This window comes from Anguilla rostrata, chromosome 3, assembly GCF_018555375.3.
Source record: "Anguilla rostrata isolate EN2019 chromosome 3, ASM1855537v3, whole genome shotgun sequence".
In the NCBI taxonomy this organism is placed as follows: Eukaryota; Metazoa; Chordata; class Actinopteri; order Anguilliformes; family Anguillidae; genus Anguilla; species Anguilla rostrata.
Genome location: NC_057935.1, coordinates 63,876,197 through 63,899,389, shown reverse-complemented (window position 1 = coordinate 63,899,389; position 23,193 = coordinate 63,876,197). Strand labels below are relative to the sequence as shown.

The window sequence follows — 23,193 nt, the reverse complement described above, 5'->3', positions numbered from 1 at the left end:
ATCTTTGTATTAATATAATCTCCTAAATTGAAGTCTCTTCACGCAACCGCAGATACATAAAACAGTGGATGATGGTGGGTTTCAAGCTGATGCAATTAATAAATAGCACTGAGGGAAAAGCCATTAATAACCAGAGCTGCTGGGCTGCTTTCTTTTCCTGCCAAGATGATCAGCATAGTGCCATGATGCTCTGCACTATATTACCAGCCCCCCACAAACAGATTACTATAATAATAATAATAATAATAACCATTAATAATGAAAGCTTCATACAGTTGTTGCAGCCCATACAGTAGAAGACATGGCCCCCAGGAATTCACCAACAGCAGCGACGGCCACTGTGGCATTAGCGTTTCAGCCCTGCAGGGAACACAGTCCAGAAATAATCTCCCTGAATGACTGCACAGCTTGGCCGGTCACGCCGTCCCCAGCAGATCCTGAAAGTGTACACTGGGGGCCGGGAGAGGCGTCCAAAGACCCTCAGGGAAGCAGTCTGTGCACGGGGGGCCGGCCAAACACACCGCCTCAGGGGGGGCGATCGAATCGAACACAACGCCTCTTAGGGGCGAGCGAATCGAACACACTGACTCTTAGGGGCGAGCGAATCGAACATACTGACTCTGAGGGGTGAGCGAATCAAACATACTGACTCTGAGGGGTGAGCGAATCAAACATACTGACTCTGAGGGGCGAGTGAATCGAACACACAGCCTCTTAGGGACGAGCGAATCGAACACACCGCCTCTTAGGGGTGACCGAAGAGAACCAAGCTGAGCCGAGCCGAGCCGAGCCGAGCCGAGCCAAGTCGCGAGGCTTCGCTGTCTCCAGCGGAGGCACGGCCGTGGAGGAAGCGGCTCTCCCCTCCGCGCGACGGCTCCCGCCCTCCATTAATCAGCCTCCCTCCCCGGCGACGGCGGGAGGAACGAACGTTCCCCTCCGCCAAAGGCAGCCGCTTCCGTTCTCTCTGATAACTTGCAAGGAATGGGTTTGCCTTTGAAAACGGCCCGCGTCCCAAATCTGCTTAGCTCCCTCCGACAGACCCTAATAAAGACGGGTCAAGGCGGGTTTTTTCTTCATATTCCTTTTCTGCTTAATTCTCTGACACTTGTCTAATAGGATTTCTGCGCAGCCTGTGTTAACGGTACCGCGCGCGCACCCGAGCGCCTACATCCCGCTGCCTGTCAAACGCGCTCTACGCACGCGCACAGCCGCCGCCAACGCCGAAGCCACGAGGCCTCACGCGAAGCCACTGTGCTGCACAGTAACGCAGCCTGCGTCGGTCTCCGACGGCAACCACTGTGCTGCACAGTAATGCAGCCTGCGTCGGTCTCCGACGGCAACCACTGTGCTGCACAGTAATGCAGACTGCGTCGGTCTCCGACAGCAACCACTGCGTGCGCTGAGAATGCGTCCTGCTCTGCATCTACAACATGCATCCTGGGGTTTAAAACTTGCGCTCGCCAAAAATTTGTGCTTAGCTTTACAATATATAGCATCTGTAATTTAAAAAAAAAAAGGTTTGATTGCAATAATGCTGCATAGACAAAACCTAAAAAGTAGGAAAGCAGAGAAGGAGAGAACCTAGGCGGTGGAGAATAAATAGTCCGTTGTAAAATTCAATGGACTGTTTATTTTTTATTAAAGCTTCACAGGAACCATTCGATGTAATGTGCCTTCCCTTACAGCTCCGGAAAAAATTAAGAGGCCACATCAAATTTCCAGTTCCATGTTTTATGGATATGTGACTATGTAAAATCTAACTTTTGATATTCCTTCATGAACTATTGAGCACATGGGATTTTAATTCTAATCAAAAATAGTATCACTTGGAAGATATATTTGCATAAAATGACTGGTAAAAATACAAAAAATGCACAGCGTTGTCATATATTGAATTATGCAAACTAAACAAGTTTATACCCATAAGTAAATGTTTAAAATAACATTATCTTCATTTAGGATGGAATCAACAATTAATATTTGGTAGAGCAACCCCGATTAAAAAAAAAAAAATGTGGTGGTCCCTTAACGTTTTCCAGAGTTGTATACAGCATGCATTCCCCCTCCCTGAAGCCTGACTGACGAGTGGATTCTTATTTTAAAACTGCCTGTGTCACATCACTTTCTCCTGATCTCCCTGAACCTTAAAACAAAGCTGCCCCGAATTATTTCATCCAAATTCTCTAACTGACATTCCTTCAAATTTTACTATGTAAATCTCACTTTTCACCTAAGTCCCCTTTGCATGCCTCAATATCCCAGAATGCAAGTTACCACATCAATGCATGAAATGCCATTAACCAAGAAATTATACAGATTTTACTCTACAAAAATATATAACTATTCAAGAAGAAGCATGAAGAAGACTTAATCTAAGGCTCAGTTGCATGATCGAATTATCTTTTATTTAAGAACATTGTTTATTCAATTTGCAAGGAGAGGAGGATAAGTAGGCCAATTCTTACTATCCTACCTCTCTTATTCTCATTTTAATTCCTTTGGTTAAGAGTGACATTGTGATGTTGATTAAGAAAGACACGCAGAAAACAAATGAAGATATTGATATCCACTTCAGTAACAGCAACAAACCGCCTATTCAGTGGGTGTTCTACCTAAAACTTCACTGCCTTTTCAAATGTCTCTAAAAAGAAAATCAAGTGAGGATAAAAGCAAGTAAACTCTTTTAATGCTCACCTTTAAGAGTTCAAACCATACATTTTTCATGGTAAATATAAGACCGTACTGATCATACACAAAGAATTTATTTAAGTGTATTGAAGAGCAGTTCAAGTTTCAGACATTTTTTTTTTGAGCCAAAGAGACAGAAAATTGTTTAACATTCGATACCCAACTCAAACCATTTAACATAACCTGCCGTTTACTGTAAAGCTCTCTGAGCAGCAAGGTACTGTATATCTGGAAGGTTGCAGCCTTCCCTTGAGCACCACTTCTTAAGGCAGAGCAGTCAAGAAAAAGCATTTTAGCTAAAAGTTGTGTTCCAAGCTCCACTAACCACAGGGAGAGCAGAAAGAAAAGGAAACGTTTTCGTATATTCACTGTTTCAAACTATTTTTCAGAAAGATGGCTAATATAGGAACGCTAAGGAGTTGGTCTTGTAACCTAAAGGTCACAAGTTCGATTCCCCAACAGGACACTGCCATTGTACCCTTGAGCAAGGTACTTAACCTGCACTGCTCCAGTATATATCCAGCTGTATAACTGGATACAATGTAAGTCGCTCTGGATAAGAGCGTCTGCTAAATGCCTGTAATGTAATGTAAAGATATGTTTCTATCAGCAGCACCCAGAAGAACAATTCTCTCATGGGGTACAATATAATAGTTGTAGCTGCTAGTTGCTAGTTTAAAAACAGCGTCACGTTTGAAAATACATACAATGCACTAGCTACACGTTTGAACACTAGCTAATTTACACGTGCACTGTAAATGTTTAAATCTTTTATCAATCTCCTACGATCTTCTCAACAAAGAATACAGGTATAGATTTTTGGTGAAAGTCTGACTCTTGTGAGGTGGTTTTCACCCATTTGTTCTGGTTGGCCTGCACACGGTTTAATGTTGTAGAGACTTTTTTTTTTACTTGAAAAGTGTATCATTACATTTGCATGACTTTCAAAGTTCACAAATCTCCCAGAGAGTTTGACATGTTGCATTATTTGGCTTGGAAAACACTGTCTACCCAGGGTTCATATTTGACATAATTCTCTGGTGAAGACTCTGCACAAAACAAAACAATAACCTCATGCAAAATGTAGCTCTTGCTTGTTTAGTTTTGGGTAAATGTCTGCAAGCCTGTAAGACCTACACTGATAGAGTGAAAATAGCCTCGCCAACATTACACGCGCATGACAATCAGAACAAAATGGGCGAAAACAACCAAGTCACAACAGTCAAACTTACCAAAATTTATACATGTATTCTTTTTTTGAGAAGATTGCAGAATACTGATGAAAGATTTTACATTTACAATGCGCATGTACAATGTCTGCAGTGGAGTGGTGTGCCTTACAGCATTACCACTATAACATGCATGAGGGGTAGGGGAATAGCAGTGTGTTCTTTTGATGCTTTTGGCGGTTGTTCATTTTTGACAGGACAGATCCAGCCAAAACCCCCCCCTTCAGACCGGAATCAAATAGCGCACCAGAAAGTTGCAGTCGCAGAGTAACTGATGTCAACGTCTTCACAAACACGGCCCGTTTATCCCCAGAATGTGTACTGCGGGCTTCGATCCGACGCCCGAGGTGGCGAATTGTTTTCGGGAGGCGTTTACGGCGTAGATTTGATTTGCGATTCGTGCTTCGAACGCCGCCTCTCTCCGGGTGTTCTTATTTGAACTTCACATCTTGTTTAGGGGAGTTAAATATTTACTGCAGCCGAGCGCTGGAGGCGTCTGAAAGTGAAACACGGCCACAGATCCGGTTCCCAGACCACAAAACCATCACGGGTATGATGGAAAACCCTCCACTGCCAAAAAAAAAAAAAAAAAGTTGATAAATCAGTTATGTTTCGGGGGGAGAAAGGCTGCAGAGAAAAGAAAAAACGTGAGGTGTCCGCCCCCAACACCCCCACCCCCCACCCCCACCCCCACCCCATCTCCTCACGAGTCTTCATAATGGCTCTGCTCCATTGATTGTTCTTTTTAAGTAATTACGCGTTTTCAACCTTGATTCAGCTTTGCAAATACCAGGGATCTGCAGTTAAAATGAAAACTAATTCAAATGTTAGTACCCATCAAGATGTAAAACATTTAGAAAAAAAAAAAGATTAAGGAAATGATTCTTTTCATCTAATTAATCCTCCCATGCCCAAAGGTTATTTAATTTGTTGAAAGATCATTAACGAGTCTCAATCCAGCAAATAAAATAATGAGGATCTTAATTTGCTCCAATTCAAAGAGGAGCACCGCAATAAACAACGACTGGCAATATCAAGGTTTCTCAAGGCAGAGTCGCTGACGAAATTAGAAAATCACAAATAACCGAGAACTGCGCGCAACTTAATGGCTCTGACAGCGGCTACGATAATTTACACGCGGTGTCGACATGACGTCCCATAAGCAAGGAAACAAAACATTAACTTGCCAGGCTGAAATGATGGGTATTTTAGAGGCTGAAATACACAGCAGGGAAATTGTTTTCGCGCCGGCGCCCCCTTCTTTTTTTTCCCATTGCATCGCCCCACCTGGGCAAATGACAATATATTAAAATGAGATTAATGAGGAGAAAAAAGTGACGAATTTAGAAATCGATTTTAATTATAGGTTAAGACGTTCATGGGACCTGCGAAGCTCGAGAGAGCCGGTGACCTACTTAGCTCTACGCAGAGAGGACGTCGTATTTAAAGTGCCTGTGCTGTACTAGCAGCAAAAAAAAAAACACCACAAAACATACTTGTATTAAATTGTCACTAATATAATGTCAATGTTTCCAAGGCAACATACCTTACAAACGCAGTCTGGTTTCATTTGAACTAAAATGTCAACCCAATTACTGCCGTCCGCATCTACAGCGCTTAATAACTTACATGGCCATTTTCATCAATGAAATGCACACAGAATGGAAATGATTCGGCCCTCGCTGTTATAAATTCCTTCAGTTGACATTGCCCGCGCTCGGTCCGCCCAAACCTCATTTGTAAAGGCGTGTCCGGAGCTGCTCGGAGCACAGCGTACTGTTTCTGGCCCGACTCAGCAGTGTAAGGTATCCTGCCAGCCAAATCATAACCCCGATATCCATCAAATGCAGTGACAAACGGGAGCAGGAAAGAAGTCTATTTCTGTTTTTTTGGGGGTGGGGGGGGGAGAGAAATGATCTGTCACTTTAAGTCTCCCGAAACGAGCACCCAGCAATCAGCCGCGTGAGAGAGCGGCGGCGCGCCGTCAGAGTTATCACTTTGATAATTCTGAATATTAAGCTGGCGCTGAGACTCTCTGCGACGCCCGTCCGACTCGTAACTCCGCATCGTTTGTATTCTCCACACCCGCTGTGACAAGATTCATGTTTTCTAATAAAAACCCGCTTCTCCGGTTCCTTCTTCTTTTCCCAAAGAATAATATAATGCCAGGAAGGCTTTATTGAGTGGCTCAAAAAAGGATGGCATCATCACACCGTTCATCGCAAAATATACAAGCGCTAGGGCCCCTGTCTTAGACGCTGAAAATCACACTCCCCCACAAAGCAGGAAAAAGGGGAGGAGAGCCTTCTCTGAAGTTGAGCTGCTGTTATTTTATTTTTTTATTTTTTTCATTTTTTATTTTCTGGGAGACCCGCTCCTCTGTGCCTAATTTTTTTTAAACTCCGATGGCCAGTAGCAGTTCGTCTGACCAGCATATTAAAAAAGTCTCATTTAATGTTAGTATTACTGCAGGGAATATCTAATTCACTTTCTGATAATGAAGTAAAGCTTCCTAGATGGAATTTTTTTTTGAGTCTCATATTAGAATCTCCGCCCCCTCATATCCCACTAGCCAGAATGCTATTTTGTCTTCACACAAACAGCAAGCACAGCCCCATGCTTTTCGTCCTCAGCTTCACGTAATATGTAAGAGATGCAAGAGACTGATATTTCCCCCCCTACGGAATTACACTCCTGTTAGAAAGACGCGCTAACTGGTGAAATTATACCGCTATCTAAACGCCAGGATCGGAAACGGCAGTAATATTGGTTGTGGAGGCTGAAAAAAGCCCTGCAGGTCATCATGCTAAGGCTAATGCCTCCTTACAGAGGACTACAGGGGAGGCTCCACCACAGAAACCCATGTCTGTCATGGACAGTCTGCTACCCTGTCTGACACAATCCAAGGTCAAAGCATTACTGGAAATGCTTTAACCTTTTAGACTCCAGTAAGATTTCAGCAGACTCACAATTTATTTAAAAATTATTATTTTCAACAACACTCAAAAAATGTTCTCTCTTGCATTTAATGTAACGTATATTTTTGGTTCGTCACGTGATTTTTCGAAAATGTAAAACGTTTTTGAAAATTTTAAATTTCGTCTGCAGAGTTAACCTATTTTATACACTGTATGTACAGAGTTTGGCTCAGCTCTGGTCTAGAATAGGCTAACTGAATTGGACAGAAACCACAGCACTCAACTTGAGTGCCAGCAGGATTTTGGCCTTGTTCATTTCACTGCAGCAGAACAGTGATATAAACCTGAAAGCAGCACACAACACATTTTTTAAAAAATATTAACCATTTTATCATCAAAATTCTGAAAAATGTCACACTTGTATTTTTTTCCAGAACCTTCACCGCGAGGTGCACCGAGATGATGAGATGAAAAATGACGAGTGCGATCCGCTCGCAACGCGTTAACCGAAAACTCTTCCGGAATTCTGTCGCGGCGAGGTGAATTTACTTGAGAGAGAGAGTGTGTGCTCGCTGTCAGCGCGGCGGTATTAATACCCATAAACACGCTGCTGCATTGGCAGTTAAAAATGTAATGTCACTGTCAGCCTGTGTTTCGGCAGGGAGATGCTGCAGCCCCAGCCAGCTCGGTCCCTGCAGAGAGTGTTAAAAGATGCCAGGGTAAACACGCCGAGAGGAGGCTGCATGCGCGTGTAAATACAAACCTCGCCTCGCCGGTGGAGGAGGCAGGAAGCAGAGCCCCGACGAGAGACAAAACGACGCTGCGCTGGATGTGTGTGGGGGGGGGGGGGTCTCATATCCCAGAACAGCAGTCCCCGACACTCGAACCAGGTAATCCCCTGAACTAGGGCCAATGCAAATCACTGGTTCCCCCCCCCCCTGACCGAAGAGACGCATAAACACAGACACGTGGACCCATACGTCGAAAATCACCACGCCAAATGCACACTGGAACCATTGTGCCAAAACAAATACCTGCACCTCCAGCCCGAACACATTACCAGTACCATAAGCCAACACACACACACACACACACACACACACACACACATACCAAATCCACTTCTGGCCACAGCAGCAATCCCTCTGAGCTGTAGCCAGCTCTCGTTAGTAGACCCGGCTGAGGGAATCAGTCTTCACACAGCTTTACCGTGTGTAGGAACCAATTAGTGTATTGTCTAATTATGCAGAATATAATGCATGCAATTTGAATTGCTTATTATTCTAATACCCTTAACTGCAGGTTGGAACTGCAGTTGTTCGCGGGTTTACGTGGCACACCGAGCACAATTCAGCCGTTCATTAAATGTGAGCGTGCCTTCTGGCCATATTAATCAGTACCGCGGGAGGCTGTAGCCTCCAGGTCTTTTGACCGTGTCCTGTCTTTCTAGATTCTTACCAGCTCGCTATTGTGAAGTTAGCGGAAAAACCCCGCCCGGTGGGACATCCAAATTGACTACGCGAGCGTGAAAAATAAATCATTAAATTTGAGAAATTAAGAGGAGTTAAGGTGATGCGCGTCAACCACACCACCTGAAGCTAGCCCGCGTCGGAGACCAGCGTGCCGTAATGCCCGTCTGGATACGGACTCTGTTTCGGCTGGCTGGAGGGCACCGTTCGACCCAGCGGTGCTGCCTGATAGAGTATATTTACATGTGATCGTGGAAAAACTCCTGCTTAAAAAAAAAACACAAAAACAGCAAGAAACACTCTGATCTCGAAATGCCAGCTCATAACAGGCAGTTAGAGAAGTATTTTAATCTGAGATATCGATTGAAGGCGTGCAGAGTAAGCCAAGGGGAAAAGCCGGGGGATTGCCTTAACAAACATTTCATAAATGAGATGTGGGGCGCGCGCTCTAAAGGTCACGCTATGGATTTCGCGCCAGGAGATCCTTCTAAATGTTACTGGCGCACTGTAACAAAGGTACTGAGGAAATAAACAACAAAAGCAACCTTCGTTAATTCCCTATCATTCAGCCGAAGTCAAATCTTTATTCCTCGCGGAAATGCACAGAAAGACAGGCAGGTTTCCCTGTGAGAGGGTGTCTGTTTTAGGATAAATACAGAAGCTTCTGTTTGGAGTTCGCCAGTAAATTCCTCCACCTCGATCTGACATTTCTACATAACTGTTACCACTAGTAAAAAATCCACGTTTACAAATGGCACATTGCGTCTAGTTTTTTTTTTCCTTTTGTACCGTAAAAAGAAGCTTTGTGTCCTCGCTCACTAGCACTTACTATCTTCTAAGGTGATGGAAGCGAGGTGCGTTAACTCTACAAAGTACATAAGTCGCTGCTTCTCTCTGTAAAGTATACCGGGGAAAGAAAGAAAAAAAAAAAAAAAAACATTAGTGATGACAAGCACGCCAGGCGCCGCTAAGAAGTGTCAAAAGACTCGCGGCTGATGAAACCGGGAGGCCCGACAGCAGATCAGAGACCGAGAGCGTAACTTTAAAGTCAGAACACCGCGTTAGCGTGTACCGTTAGCTTTGATGCTGCCGCTCAGCAGACGTCTCGCGCCGACACAAAGGCGCCAGTGTGTGTGTGTGTGTACGCTCAGCACGAAGACAGGCCTATGGGTCGCAAAGGAGAATATTAATAAAAAAATATATAAACCATCTGCCAGCTTTCACCCGATAAATTAATTACGAACCCGGCGTCTTAATCACCCAGACTTGACGAAGCGCCGTGAGAGTAATGATTAACAGTAGCGCGGACGCGCGGCCGCCGGTCCCTCAGCTGTACTGCCCAATCAATGGCGGGCCTCGGAAAGTACAGCAAACTGCCGCAAAGCAATCAATCCCGCTAAGTTTTCTCATTCCGCCGCCGCTTCCTCAGCCTTGAGCGAACCGAGCGGGAGATACGGAACAAAGGAGCGGGGGGGAGTGGGAAACAATGCCCTGCCAATAAGAGATCCCTTTCCATCAACCCTCTTCCTTAATCACACGCCCCTGAAACAATGCGCCTTAATATCGGACACCTCCCGCACCCCGGTATCTACCGGCCGCAGGAAACAACCTCCGCAGCACCGAAGCCCCTTCCAACGCCTCCATCCATCACAGCCGATACAAAAAGGTCAGCATTAGAGATTCCTGACGTGAAGGCAGGGGGACGCCGCCGTTGCTTCTATTGTCTTCTGAACCATCAATAACCTCTTATTACTCACGTCTTGATTTTTCCCTTTTTCGTGTCAGCGTAGCGACCGGCCCCGCCCCCAGTTCGGACATTCTATGAGAGATTTCTAAGGGGGGGGGGGGGGGGGGGGGAACCCAAAAACGGCGCTCTCTCAAAGAAAAAAAACATCTCAAGTGTTACGTAGTCTGAAAGGGGACTGTTAAAATTCAGAATACAAACATTAATTACTTAAATGCACGTGGCTTATTGAAAAATTATTGGCAAATTTGTGGACAAAAATACATCTAGTTTTCGTGGACATAAATAGATACATTCTGTGAAATGATATCTAGTAGAGTTGTATCTGCATGTGTGAAAAGGCAATATTTATATGATAGCAATTAAATATGACGGAAGAAATAGCACGTTATTTTTAGTTAATTTATTAATTATTATTCTTGCAGGATAATATATTCAGCACAACCAGAGATTTTGAAAGATAGAAAGATACTGTGTACGCTGCATGTCAAGTAATTTGTAATTATGTCCCTATAAGCTACTCTCCAAACTGACACCCTTTCCTGTTTTTTTGTTTTCTTTTTAAAAAAAGGTAGGAAGGGTACAAAGGAAAATAGTGTGTGTGTGTGTGTGTGTATGTGTGTGTGTGTGTGTGTGTGTGTGCGGGTTTGTGTGCTTGAGCGTATGTGTGAGTTTGTGTGCGTGCAAGTCTGCGTACGTGTGCAAGTCTGTGTGTGCGAGTGTATGTGCGTGCCTGCGTGCACACATACACACAGACTTGCACGCGCTCACACACACACACACATACACAGATTGCCCAGAAGGGTACTTGGGAATGCTGCCCTCAAAAGCCTGTCACCAGGATGGCTAAAAACCGACCGAAACCTGCCGCCACAAAGCACCGGCGCGAACACCTGAATATCACTTCAGACGACGCGGCGAAAAGTCAGCGTGATTCTCTTAATTACCGAAACCCTGGGATTAATGCCTCTCGGCGCGGAGGACGCGCCCAGAGGAAAACATCTCGTCTTCTGTCGATTCCTGTGAGCGGCTGCACGTCCTGCCTTGGGAGACCGCGTTGCCCCTCTGAGCCTCCCGCTGACAAATCTCGCCTAATAACAATTATTCCGAGTCAGTCCTTCGCAAATGGCATTACTTACAATTCATTTACGCAGAGTTATCCGGACTACAAATGTGTAAAAATAAAATTAAAAAAAAAAACATCACTTCATCTAAAGGAAAACAAATTATGTTTTTATTTAAGGTTGGAGAGGTTGGTAATTTGTATTCTCCACTGATATTTAAACGGAGAGAGATCCGGGGCAGGTCCCTGGCCGGATAAGCTACTTAACACAATTTAAATATATTGTAGCTGGAGGCACTGTGCGTTTCTCAAACATTTATGCAAATGTAAATCTAAAGATACAGCAGCAATAATTTAGCCATACTTTTAAAAATGAATTTTTACCATTCACAATCTGATTTTAAGAAACGTGGGTCGCTGGAAGGTCAAATCCGATGATATAAGAGGGCCAGCACCATTTCACGGGCTAACCTGAAAATGTAAGTCTGAGAAAGGATACCAGACTTACACGGCAGTAGCATATTTAGGGCAGAATAAAACCATCTTCAGTTATTTCAGTGAAATAAATCCACAGAATTTCAAATGTCTTGCGGTCTGAGCAAATAAAGGCCTCATCCCATTTTTTCCCAAAAAGCTTTCATACATTGTATTTTACTGCGACCACTGTTTGGTGGAATTCTTCAACACAGGCACACATCACTCCACCGACAGCCTATCAAGAGCTTCCTCTTCTGACACTGTTTCCCTTTAATTATTCATGCCTTAGCCTAACCCAGCTTTATTTCCATAGTTACACAGGCCAAAGCTCTACAGGACGTTTGGGCTGCAACTACACTGTTAATACATGACAGTTAATACAAACCGCAAGTAAATTACAAAATATAAACATATCCCAAAATAAAATAATCCTCACAGATGTATCAGTAATATTTTTCTTGGAGCTAACTATGTTACCGAAAGTTATTGGAACAAACTGCATAGCCACCTGCGATTTTGTGTTTTTCCCAAAACATTGGCAGAAATAATACAATATTCTATAACCAATGTGTCTCTCTCTTTTTCTGCAATGGTAATCACAATTGTAATGACTACATCAATTAGAAAACCGTGTTTGACCGCGAGCCAGATGGATGCTCTGAAGTATATACAGTTTCTGGCAGGGAGTGTGCATTTAACAAGGATTTTCTCAAAATGTCAGCATTCCGCGGGGTTTAGATTTTAATTCCTTTATTATTACTTATTTTCATCCATATTTATATTTTATTCTCCAATTCGACCAGTTGCAATTTTTCCAGCCAATCGCTACAGAATCTTCCAGAAATCCAGGAGAGAGCAGATAAACAAGCATTTTTCTGAGACCAGCAGAGCACCACCCAAAATATGAATTTATCCTGTTTTGTGAAAAAGGAATACATAAAGCAATTAAGTATCTAGCCAACTTCCTCTGGTGTTCCGAATATGAAAGAAGTGAAGTTTATCGCTTCAGCATACCACTCTCCGTGTAATAAGAAATATTACTACCGCAGAGCCTTTCTAAGCTTCGCGTGCTCAGAGGATTATATTGCGAAGCAACCTTAAAGAGATTGATTGTGGTTGGGGCATTAAATTGCTCTAAGTGGGAGGGCTGATTTCCAACTTGAGCAGTTAGGAGAGCCTGGAGACCAAAAAAAAAGAAAACAAATTCCTCCCTTTACACGACAGCGGAAAGATAATACGCCGTGATTCCAGCCGTTCCCACGTGAGCGGGACACGGCGCCGTGAAAGGACAGAGGAGTTACTGACAGACACACAGACAGACAGACAGACAGACAGACACACAGACAGACAGACAGCTGGAAGAAAACAGACAGACAGACAGACAGACAGACAGACAGCTGGAAGAAGATGGATGAACAGACACACAGACAGACAGACAGACAGACACACAGACCTCGCTGAGCGACGGGACCTCGCTGAGAGCGGTGGGGGCCCCCAGGGGCGGCGGCAGGGGCTCTATTAATAGAGGCGGGGACGGGCGCAGCGGACCTGACAGGCTTCCGTACCGCACCAGGAGCGTGAGGCTCCACACGCAAGGCCAACCTCACATCAACCCCAGGAAGGAGGAGGAGAGAGCAGCCCAGTCTGCCCACCGCTCAGCTCTGATTAGGAACACTGTTAAGGAGGCCAGCTCACAGGGAAGCTGGGGGCGGGGGCATCGCCTCCTCAAACAGCAGCCCTACAGATCCACAGGCTGCTGTCTGCCATCATCTCACCCTTTAAGGTGCGCGATCACAAATATACAGTACGATTTTTACCGAACATTCTAATGCTGATGTAACAACCCCGACTGGTAACTGAAATCAATGGGGTTCTAGAACACTGACCCAGAATTTTAAAGAAAAAAAGAAACATTGCAACAAAACAAAAAAAACCCCACTCTTCAAAGGGTTAAAACAAAGGCCTCATGCTTTTGTTTTTCAGAGGTGCGAAATGCAGCTGATTATTTTTACTTTTACCTCTTAGCGGTGGCGGGGCGGCCCCGGTTCCCAACCTGAACCATGATGAAGTCATGCCGCCGTGGGGGGGGGGCACAGCAAAAGCCCGCAGGTCCAGCCTCAACTCAACGCCCCTGGAGCTTAATCCCCTCAGAACAGTAACGTCCCCAAAAATGGTTCCAATGTTTTTACTGCCACAGGCATTTTTTGCCACGATAAACAACGCTAAGCTTGAGCAGGAAACTTCTCAAAGACTTGGAAAAACTTATTGATGGATCACCATTTACATGAATCCATCACATACAACCGCAAATGATTTATGTTTTTAGGATGATATGAAAGACTAATAAAACCCGATTTATTGAAGCATCATTTCATATGCCAGGAAATTTTGTGTCATCCCTAAAATAGTACAGCAAATATTCCTTCCGTACAGGGGCTGTCATAAGAGTTGTGATATTTCAGAAGACTTGAATAATATTTTTAAAGTAAGATTTTTGGGTTAGTTCTTAAAATATTGTTGCTCATGTCTAAAACTGAAGGAAAAGAATGCCAGAAATAGTCTTGCCAAAAAACTAAAGAAATGGGTAGCAGACTTCATGAATAATGACAGAAACTCAGGATTGTTTTACCGAAGCAAAGCTTTTTTTTCTGGCAAAGGATCAAAAATCAGATCATATGTTTGACTTGCAAAAACACATGCAAACAATGTTATATATATATATATATATATATATATATATATATCTTTTAATCCAAAAAATGATTTTGAAGACAATGCACACGGAAAAGAAACTAATCTTTAAAAAAAAGAAGTTGAATAAAGGCAATAGTGATTAACCATCTCATGTTTAACTTTTATTGCCATTTTTCACAATGAATAAGCCTCATATTGGAGACAGATATCTAAAAAAAAACATGGACAAAAGTTGTTAAATGTGGGTTTGCAGCAGGAATTTTAATAACTCATCCAATCTAATTCAGCACCAGTCAATCCTTGGCCAAATGGCAAGTAAGAACCATGCTGGAGTTGACAATGGCCTTGGGCCCTAATTACCAAAAGTAAAAGAATGATTAAATTGAGTGTTGTTTAATGACTTTCAGCACGTTGGTTCAGAAGAAGCTGTAGGCTTGCAGTGAGGACCTGGGGTTTCATTCACACTAGAAAAGCTGTCAAGCTGCAATTGTCCTGGCACAGGAAAATGCAAACAACAAACACACACACAAACACACACACAAACAAACATGCACAAGCACAAACACACGCACACAAGCAAACAAACAAACACACAAACACGCACGTATACACACACAAACACAGACACAAGCGCGCACATGCACAAAAGCACAAACACACACACAAACAAACGCCCGCACACACACACGACTGAAAACCCTTATTCACTGGGCTTTTGGCCAAACTGCCCTGTTTAATGACGGTCATCAACAATTCATAGGAGGTCCTTTTAATATGTTCAGCATATTCCAAGTGCTAATTTTGCTAAAGCTTTTAAACTGCACCTTCTGGCACCATCCATAAAAACTGCAAAAAAAAAGCTCCTTTCAGGCATTTCATCAGATGGTTGCGCAAGGTTATATTCAACAACCTTTGAGCTTTTTCAAAATTCAGTTGTTTATTCCTACGCCGACTTCAATGGCCTTTTCATCGAAAAGGGACATTTTTCATATTCATCTTACTCCTATTGAGAAATATTATAATTACTCTGTTTAATAAGAAGACAAGGCCAGGCTCATGGCATACAGGAAGGAAAACAAAAAGAGTGCATCTCTTTCAGAGAGCACAGACTCATATATTCGCGTTCGTTTGAATGTAAGGCCGTTCCTCCATCCAGAAAACGATGTGGGCCGGCCGTGGGTTGGGGGGGCGGGGGGGCGATGAGCCCGCTAACAGTCCAGTGCCGCTCTACTCCTACGATCTGCTTTAACAGCACTTTGCTCACGGCTGGCTGCACTGAACTCTGCGGAGTGGAGCGGAGCTGTCCACGAACGCGGTGCTGAAACAGACCAACTGTGACTGAAGACAGCGGCTTTACTGCAGAGCTAATGCACGTCACCGTGCAATCAAAACCAGGCTGCACTCGACTTCGAACCTCACTGCAGCACGGCAATACCAGCGAAGTGGCCTATGCGGGTAATGGTTAAAACATGTAACTCTAACCGGCATCCTGTACCCAAAGCAGAACTGTTATACCCCCCCCCCACCCCACCCCACCCAGGAAAAAGCAGGCACCGCTACAAGCATCCTGACCACGTTTCCCTGGTAACAATTTATTCACAAAGCAGTGTCAGCACGGAGCAGAGCAGCTTTTTGCGCGCCGCTACGTAGCTTCGGGCGCTAACCTGCATCAGGCGGCCTGCAGCTGACACTTCACTGGCACCTGGAGTTGCAGGTGTCTTGTCCGCGGCGGCGGATCATTTACCAGTCCGCAGGGGAAACGGGGAGCTTGCGTCGGCTGCTTCGCGGGTGAGGTATGGAGAGGTACGACTGGCAGACTACCCCCCCCCCCCTCCGGTGGCCTTAAACATCTAATTACCTATTGTTTTGCTGGCGATGTGAGTATTAATCCCCACACAGGTGCTGTGGTGCTCTAACAGCAGGGTGGTTGGGGGAGGGGGATGGGGGAGGACGGGGGGGGTGGGGGGGTGGGGGGGGCACACCTGTGCGTGGTGACACAGAGCGAGAAGGACGGAAGACACTTCATTCAATGAGAGAGATTCCGTTCTCAGAGCCAAAGGGAGGCAGTGCTACCGCACACGCGCGCAGAACACTCACAGAGATTGTGTGTGTGTGCCCTCCACACTCCACACTCTACTGAACGCTGCATGTCAGGAGAAGAGCACCTCCGTGACTCCAGCCACCATTCAGCACGAGACTGAAAACCCAAGGTGGAGCAACGATAGAAGCACTGAATACATGTGACAGAAGACCCCACATGCATTTGAATAATCATACAAACCAGAAATACTGCAATTAGCGTTTTTCTTTTTTTTTTTTTTGCAAAATGAATGATCAATTCCTACATATTAAACAAGAAACAACAAAAACTTTTGTTTTCATTAGCGCGGAGGGATGGGGGGGGGTGGGGGGGAGGACGACGAAAAGATTATTACCGCCTCCATCTCGCGCCGCCCTCCCGCCACGGTAACGGGCCTGCGAGTCTCCAGTGCCTGGGAAACGCGCGCGCTCCTTCAAGTGAGAACGAAGCGGGCTATTCCACCGTGTATCAATCAGCGTGGCGGAGTTCTGAAGACGCGTGAAACCAGCTCGGCCGATCAGCAGTTTCTGCGAATCGAGAGGGTCAGCAAAAAAAAAAAAAAAAAAAAAAAAGCGCTGGGCTCCTCGCTGACAGACCTGCGCCATCTGTTTGCTATTTAGATCGTTTTATTTTCCACAATCAAAAAAAAGCGTTATTAATTCGTATCTCCACTGAGCCGCTGTGTCCACGACTAGGAAACATGCTCAAAATAATTCTGCCGCTTTTTCGTAACTACCCGCCTTTATTAGAGTTACAAAAATTAGCATTTTGCAAACAATGCACAGGATTAGAGAAATAAAATAAAGAAATTAAGGGAAAAGTTACTAAATTGCTTAGACGCAAATCTGTACATATTTCACAACATTAAACAGCGTTTTCTTTCAAATCAGCACAGCAACAGCACAACCTATTTTTGTAAACCATCAATTTGCCGCAAGACATTCACGGCCATAGCATTTACAAATATACATTTAAAAATAATGTTAATCTGGATGCGCTCAGTGATTGTACTCCATGTCCAGGTGGCCAACAATAATAATAATAATTCCTTGATATTCTGAATTGCTTCGTTTAGATGTGGAGATGCAGATCTAGATAAAATTTAATATTTTTTCACAACTGGCAAAGTACTGACAAGCTCAGGGACCTGCTGTGGTTGTTGCTGTTGGTGCTGCTGTTGTTGCTGATGCTGTTGCTGTTGTTATTGTTATTATTATTGTTATTATTATACAATTGTTGTTATTATTATTATTATTATACAACCATTGCTATTATTATTACTATTACTGTTTATTATTATTATTATTATTATTATTTTATTATTATTATTATTATTATTTATAGAGGATTCATGTCTTCACGGGCACCTGTACAGAATTCTCACAAAAACACACCATTGCCTCCTCAGCTTTATCTTGCTAAGATGGTGGGCAACCAGAATGCTAGACTGATTAAAAAAGTACATTTATAAAAAGTAATGCTAAGCATGCATACAAATGGCTCTCTCGCCAAAGTGAGAGCATTATCTCATCAGTTTTTAAATTATTGACTCCCATTTACGCTGCCATAATATGAGTGATCAACTCCCCCAGCCGTAAAATGCAATAACCCGGAGAATTGTTTTGTGAACAGAAGCAAATAACAATGCCCACACATCATTATGTTTCCTGATATCCCATTATAACTGCCTCAAAAGGGGGGGAAAAAAACCAAACGCCGATACAGAGCACAATGGGTTCATGCTGTGGTTAACATGTCAAACATGAAATGAGAGAAAGAGGACCCATTTTACCACACGAACACGGGCAATTTAAATGGAAATGACCACCCTGCCTAAACCTTTAAACAATATACCGCATTTAAAACACGTGGAGAAAAAATGGAGAAAAGACCACAGTCCATTTGGCAGAAAAAAACAGGATCAAAACACAAACACTCCTCTAATTGCACTCCGGAACGGGGCTCCCAAATACTCGGTACACGGTACAACGGACCGTGCACGAGCGGGAGGTCCATCCGCCCCCCCTACCGCTTAGTTCCACGGGAGCTAACCCATTTATAGGAGAATCAAGCTCAAATCAACCCCTTGTGGAATTATCTCGTAAACATCACATAAAATCAGTGTTTATTACTTTCATAGCCTTTTCCTACTCCAGGAAATTACTGAAAAGGCTCCTTGTTTCCTGCCCATAACAAGACGCCAGAGTTTTTTTTTTTACCCAGTCACAGAACGCAGAGCCCAGGCCAACAAGGAGGGGAAAAAAGAAAACACATTTAATTGCCGCTTCCAAGCAGCGGGATTAAGATAGCTGAATGTTAATATCTGACTGATGAAAAATTCATTAGCCAAGAATAAAACAATTTATCCAAATTCCATGCAAGTGCGCTGTAATTAAAATGATGCCTTTCTGTTTTCATTAAGTGAGAGCGGTCTCTTCACATGACATAAAAAAAGGAAACAAATTAAGATTGATGGGAAGTTGCGTGTAATTAACCATGGGGGTAGCTTTCCCTCCGCTCGGCGAGCAGGAGCACAGCCGCCCGTCGCCGTGCGAGGGAAAGATCCGGAAGGTGGAATGGCGGCGTCACGCACGTCGCTCTGCGGCAGGGGCGTTGCTCGCAGAACGAGAATCGCCCCGGGACGGGGGGGCGCTGGTGCTACAACCGAAACGGCAGACCCAACACCCAACAGGCAGGCAACGCCACGGCAACGAGGCCGAACGACGACCAGAACAGGGAGCGAGACGACGCAAAAAGACGCAGTCAAAGGGGAGGGGGGCGAAGACCGAAGCCCGGGGCGAGCTCCCGAAAGCGAAGCCCCTCCCCCGCCCCGCTTCTCCTCGCGCCGCGACGATAAGAAGCCGGAGCTCCACACGGTAACCGTGGCGCCCGCCAGCTTCTGCAGCGCCGCCGCCGGCTCTTATCCCCGGCAATCTGTGGGCGGGCGGCGGTGCCCGGGCTCCTGGCGCGATGGAGGGGGGTGGGTCACGGCTCATTACCCAGCATCCCTCTCTTCCCGGTGCCACACATCCCCTGCCCCACTTTAACCTCGCGGTGAAAAGCAGAGATGAGAGGCTCCCCTCCTCCGCGCCCAGAAAAGAGACACAGATCAGGGGGCGGGCGCGAGCCGGGCAGAGCCACCGCAGGACAGCAGGGCAGCTCCAGGCTCCACGGATGATTGGTCCCTCAGCTCAGGTAGCTTAATTACATCTAATGCATCTAATACACTAAAAGGCACACAAACAAACCGAGCACACAAACAAACACACAGACGCATGCAAACGTAAAACCTCGCCTGTCCACGGGCGCAACACATGTACGCAGGCCCATACACACACACACACACACGTACGCACCCAGACACGGGCACACGTGCACACGCCCATGCATGCCCTTCTCCCCCCTTCTAATTTATGCCGGGGCTTGTCAGACCAGGCGTATGACGAGGCAGACTTTGGAAGCACGGTGACTGAGAGGCCGTCGATGCATTTTCAAAGTTCATCCAAGCCGTTTCCCTCAACAGCCAATTCTCAAATGTAAATAAGAGGGGAAGGGAATGAATTCACTTTCAGTTCCAATTACCATCACCGGGAAAAGTCATTTCAGCAAGGAGTTCAACAGTGCAATTTAGCCTCAAAAAAAAAAAAAAAGAAACAAAAAAAACTATGCATCGGTGATATCCAGTGCGCCCACTCAAATGTGTTCAGCACCTATGCCGATGTATTTAAACACATCAGAGATTGTTTATAGTTCCCATCGTGACCCATTACGGCTACACAACCAGCGCGCCAGCATCTGACGCGGAGCTGTTATTACACGCTAGCTGTGGTTCGTAAAGTCTTCGCGACGTATCGATCTCCACCCGCGGAGTAATGACCCCGGCAAGCCCAGATACAGTAGCGGTAATGGGGTCACTCTCAAAACCGCTAAAATGATCAATGCGTGGGGCAGGGAAACATCTGGAACACAGGCCGCTAATAGCCAACAGCTGTTCCCAAGAAAGAGGCCCAATTTACAGGGCCGAAGCCAGCGCGGAGGTACACTTCTAATGGCCGGAGCTCGGGTTTTAATGGCCCCTGCCTTCTACCGGAATACCACAGGTTGAGTATTCCAGGCGTCCGTTATTGGTTCGGATTAACGGTGGAGATCTGAAGACGCGCTTACTGCCCCGCCGCTCACGGAGAACAACACTCGAATCGGTTTATCTGAAAGGACGCCGCAAAGCAGATAAACAGACGCCGGGAGAAATTAGCCTTCGCAGAGATGACCTTTTTCCTTCATTAAAGCACGCAGACACCATACTTCGCAACCACATGCTACGCAGGTATCCAAGCGCAAGCGGGAGAACAGCGCGTGAAATTTGACAAATCGCTCGTTTTCCTGAGCCTCGTCCTTTTTCATATCTTCAAAAATTTCACTCCAGATGAACAGAGATCCTCTCCCCGGCTCCGCTCTACAATTCAGGACACGCGAGTAATGTGTGTTGAATTCTTGACTTCAACATTTCTTTTTGTGCTCGTGGCGATAATTAGATTTTACAATTTCTCACAAAGTTAAATTATAGTATATTGCAATATGCGCGTAACTTTCACTTTTGGTAATTCACAGAAACGGAAATGACAGCCGCGCAACTCACAGACACACGAAATGGCTTAAAAAGTACCAATAATTTCTCATTCAGATGAAAGACACAGGCAAACCTTCATTATAAATTTCATCAGCCCAAACCTCCATGCAGCAGACACAATTAGCTTGGCAAAATTCATAGAAAAAGAGGAATAAAAACTTTACAATTCACTGCCTCTTTTCGGTCTTTGATGATCATTAATAAATATAATTATTCCGAACAAAGAGTACTGTGGGGTGACAGCGGCTTCTGACAGAGACCCAATTGTTATTATTATGAACCGTTAATTACATTTAATGTAAGAAAAAAAAAAAAAAATGTAATTTTCATATTCAAGCCTTCCTCTCACAATATTAGCGTGCACGATTCTTTTCTTCTCTTGGCCATTCAGTCCCTCTTAATACCAAAGACACAGTGTCCAATCTTTTTATGCATTGGTTTTTTTGGGGTATTTTTTTTTTTTTGCACAAAGCCACATCTTAATTCACGTCTCCGAGAGAAATACAGCCATGTGTACTCCAGCGGGGCCATTTGTGCCTTCGGGAATAGCGACTATCAAACATTCTGGAATGGTTTTTATAACACGTTGCTACAATGGTTTTCTATTCATCCCATTTACTTCCGTTTCGGTTTCGCTGGATATTTCGGACAGACACATTTATGAATATGTTGGGGGGTGGGGGTGGGGTATGTGCTTAACTTGGAAACTGCCTGGGACTTCACACAATCATTAGCTTCCTTCAGTTCCTGGAGCTCCAGATTCCTCGAGAGCCATTCTCTAGTTCAGACCCATCAGCACGTTTTTTTTTTTTTAAAGTTGTTGGTAAAGTAGGAGATTTCATCAGAAGTTCTTTCTTGGTAGACACTTTTCACCGCACTATTCCACAGAGGACCTGACACAAAGAATGCTTTCTTAAAAATAAAACATAAAGCACAACTACAGTAATTGGTTTTTGAATAATGGAATTCATTACAGTTACGCAACTTGTTCAGAAATGCAAAACTGAGGGGGAAAAAACCACTCACTAGAGGCTTGGGTTGATCTGCTTAAGCAGAACCACAGGGACATGAAAGGCACAATTCAAATGACAATTTTAGAATCCGAGGTTCATTTATTTCAGAAACTAAAAAGATTTTTCTTGCATAATTGTGAAGGAAGAAGGCACGCCAACAGAATGATTCGCCCAAGCGAAAACGAAGATGGGGTGGGGGCTGGGATTCATAAGTCTCTCCCTAGACACTGGTGACCGGACCCCATTCAATGCAAAGGAAGGAAGACAGTTCAGTTCAGTGTGAGGTCAGCCTGAAGATACAACTCCACTGCCACAGAATAACCCTTTAAGGTGTGAGACCACAAACACGTGATTCTAATGTTCATAACTGAATACTCCAATGCTGATGCAACAGTCACTACTGGTGACTGAAAGCAACGGGGTTCTAGAACACTGACTTAGAATTTTGAAAAAACATTCCAAAAAACCTAATCTTCAAAGGGTTAAGGCCTGGTTGCCGGGTAATTTCTGACAGTTCATTATGCCATTCCCATTCGACTGAGGAGGCAGTAGGCTATAACATGTCTATTAATGTTTATAACATGCCTATTCAGACTCAAAGCAACATCAAACTTCTGTGTCTGTCTCACCATCAGCACCTCCCTGCAACTCAATGCAGCACCCCGCCCCCACCCTTATCTCAGTCAGATTTTCATCAAAACTTTATTCGCAACTATCAAACAATATAGGCACCATCTATGGTGATACATTAACTTATTTCATTACACAATATATAGCGCATTGACAGATACTACTTAACTCAGTATACACATGCACTCAATATCATTTTCAGTGGGAGATCCTGGCACCAGTAACCGTATATATCAACTCCCCATATCAATCACAGCACAGGGTACATAAACTGAGATCAGTCACCAGCAATGAGCACTCAGACGCGTCCCATTCTGCGTCAGTTAAACTACCCGCGCGCGTCTTAATCTGGTTTATGACGCCGCTAGCCAGTCAGGAAAGGCACATGAACAAGACGCATGCGTGCCGTTTGGAATCAATCTCCGCGTCCCGCTACCCACCGGCGGGCCGTCGGGATCCCGGCAGGAGCGAATCCCCGAATCCCGCAGCGAGAGGCTTTTGTTTTCCCCCCAAAAAGGATTTAATTCATATTGTCTTGGCAGAGGCACCTGAGGAAGAACA

At 44.7% G+C, this 23,193-nt stretch overlaps 1 protein-coding gene across 1 annotated transcript in view; it reads right to left on the bottom strand.

Moving 5' to 3' along the window:
* The window catches only part of diaph2 (diaphanous-related formin 2), a 446,422-nt gene that overhangs the window by 375,119 nt on the left and 48,110 nt on the right, over positions 1-23,193 (bottom strand).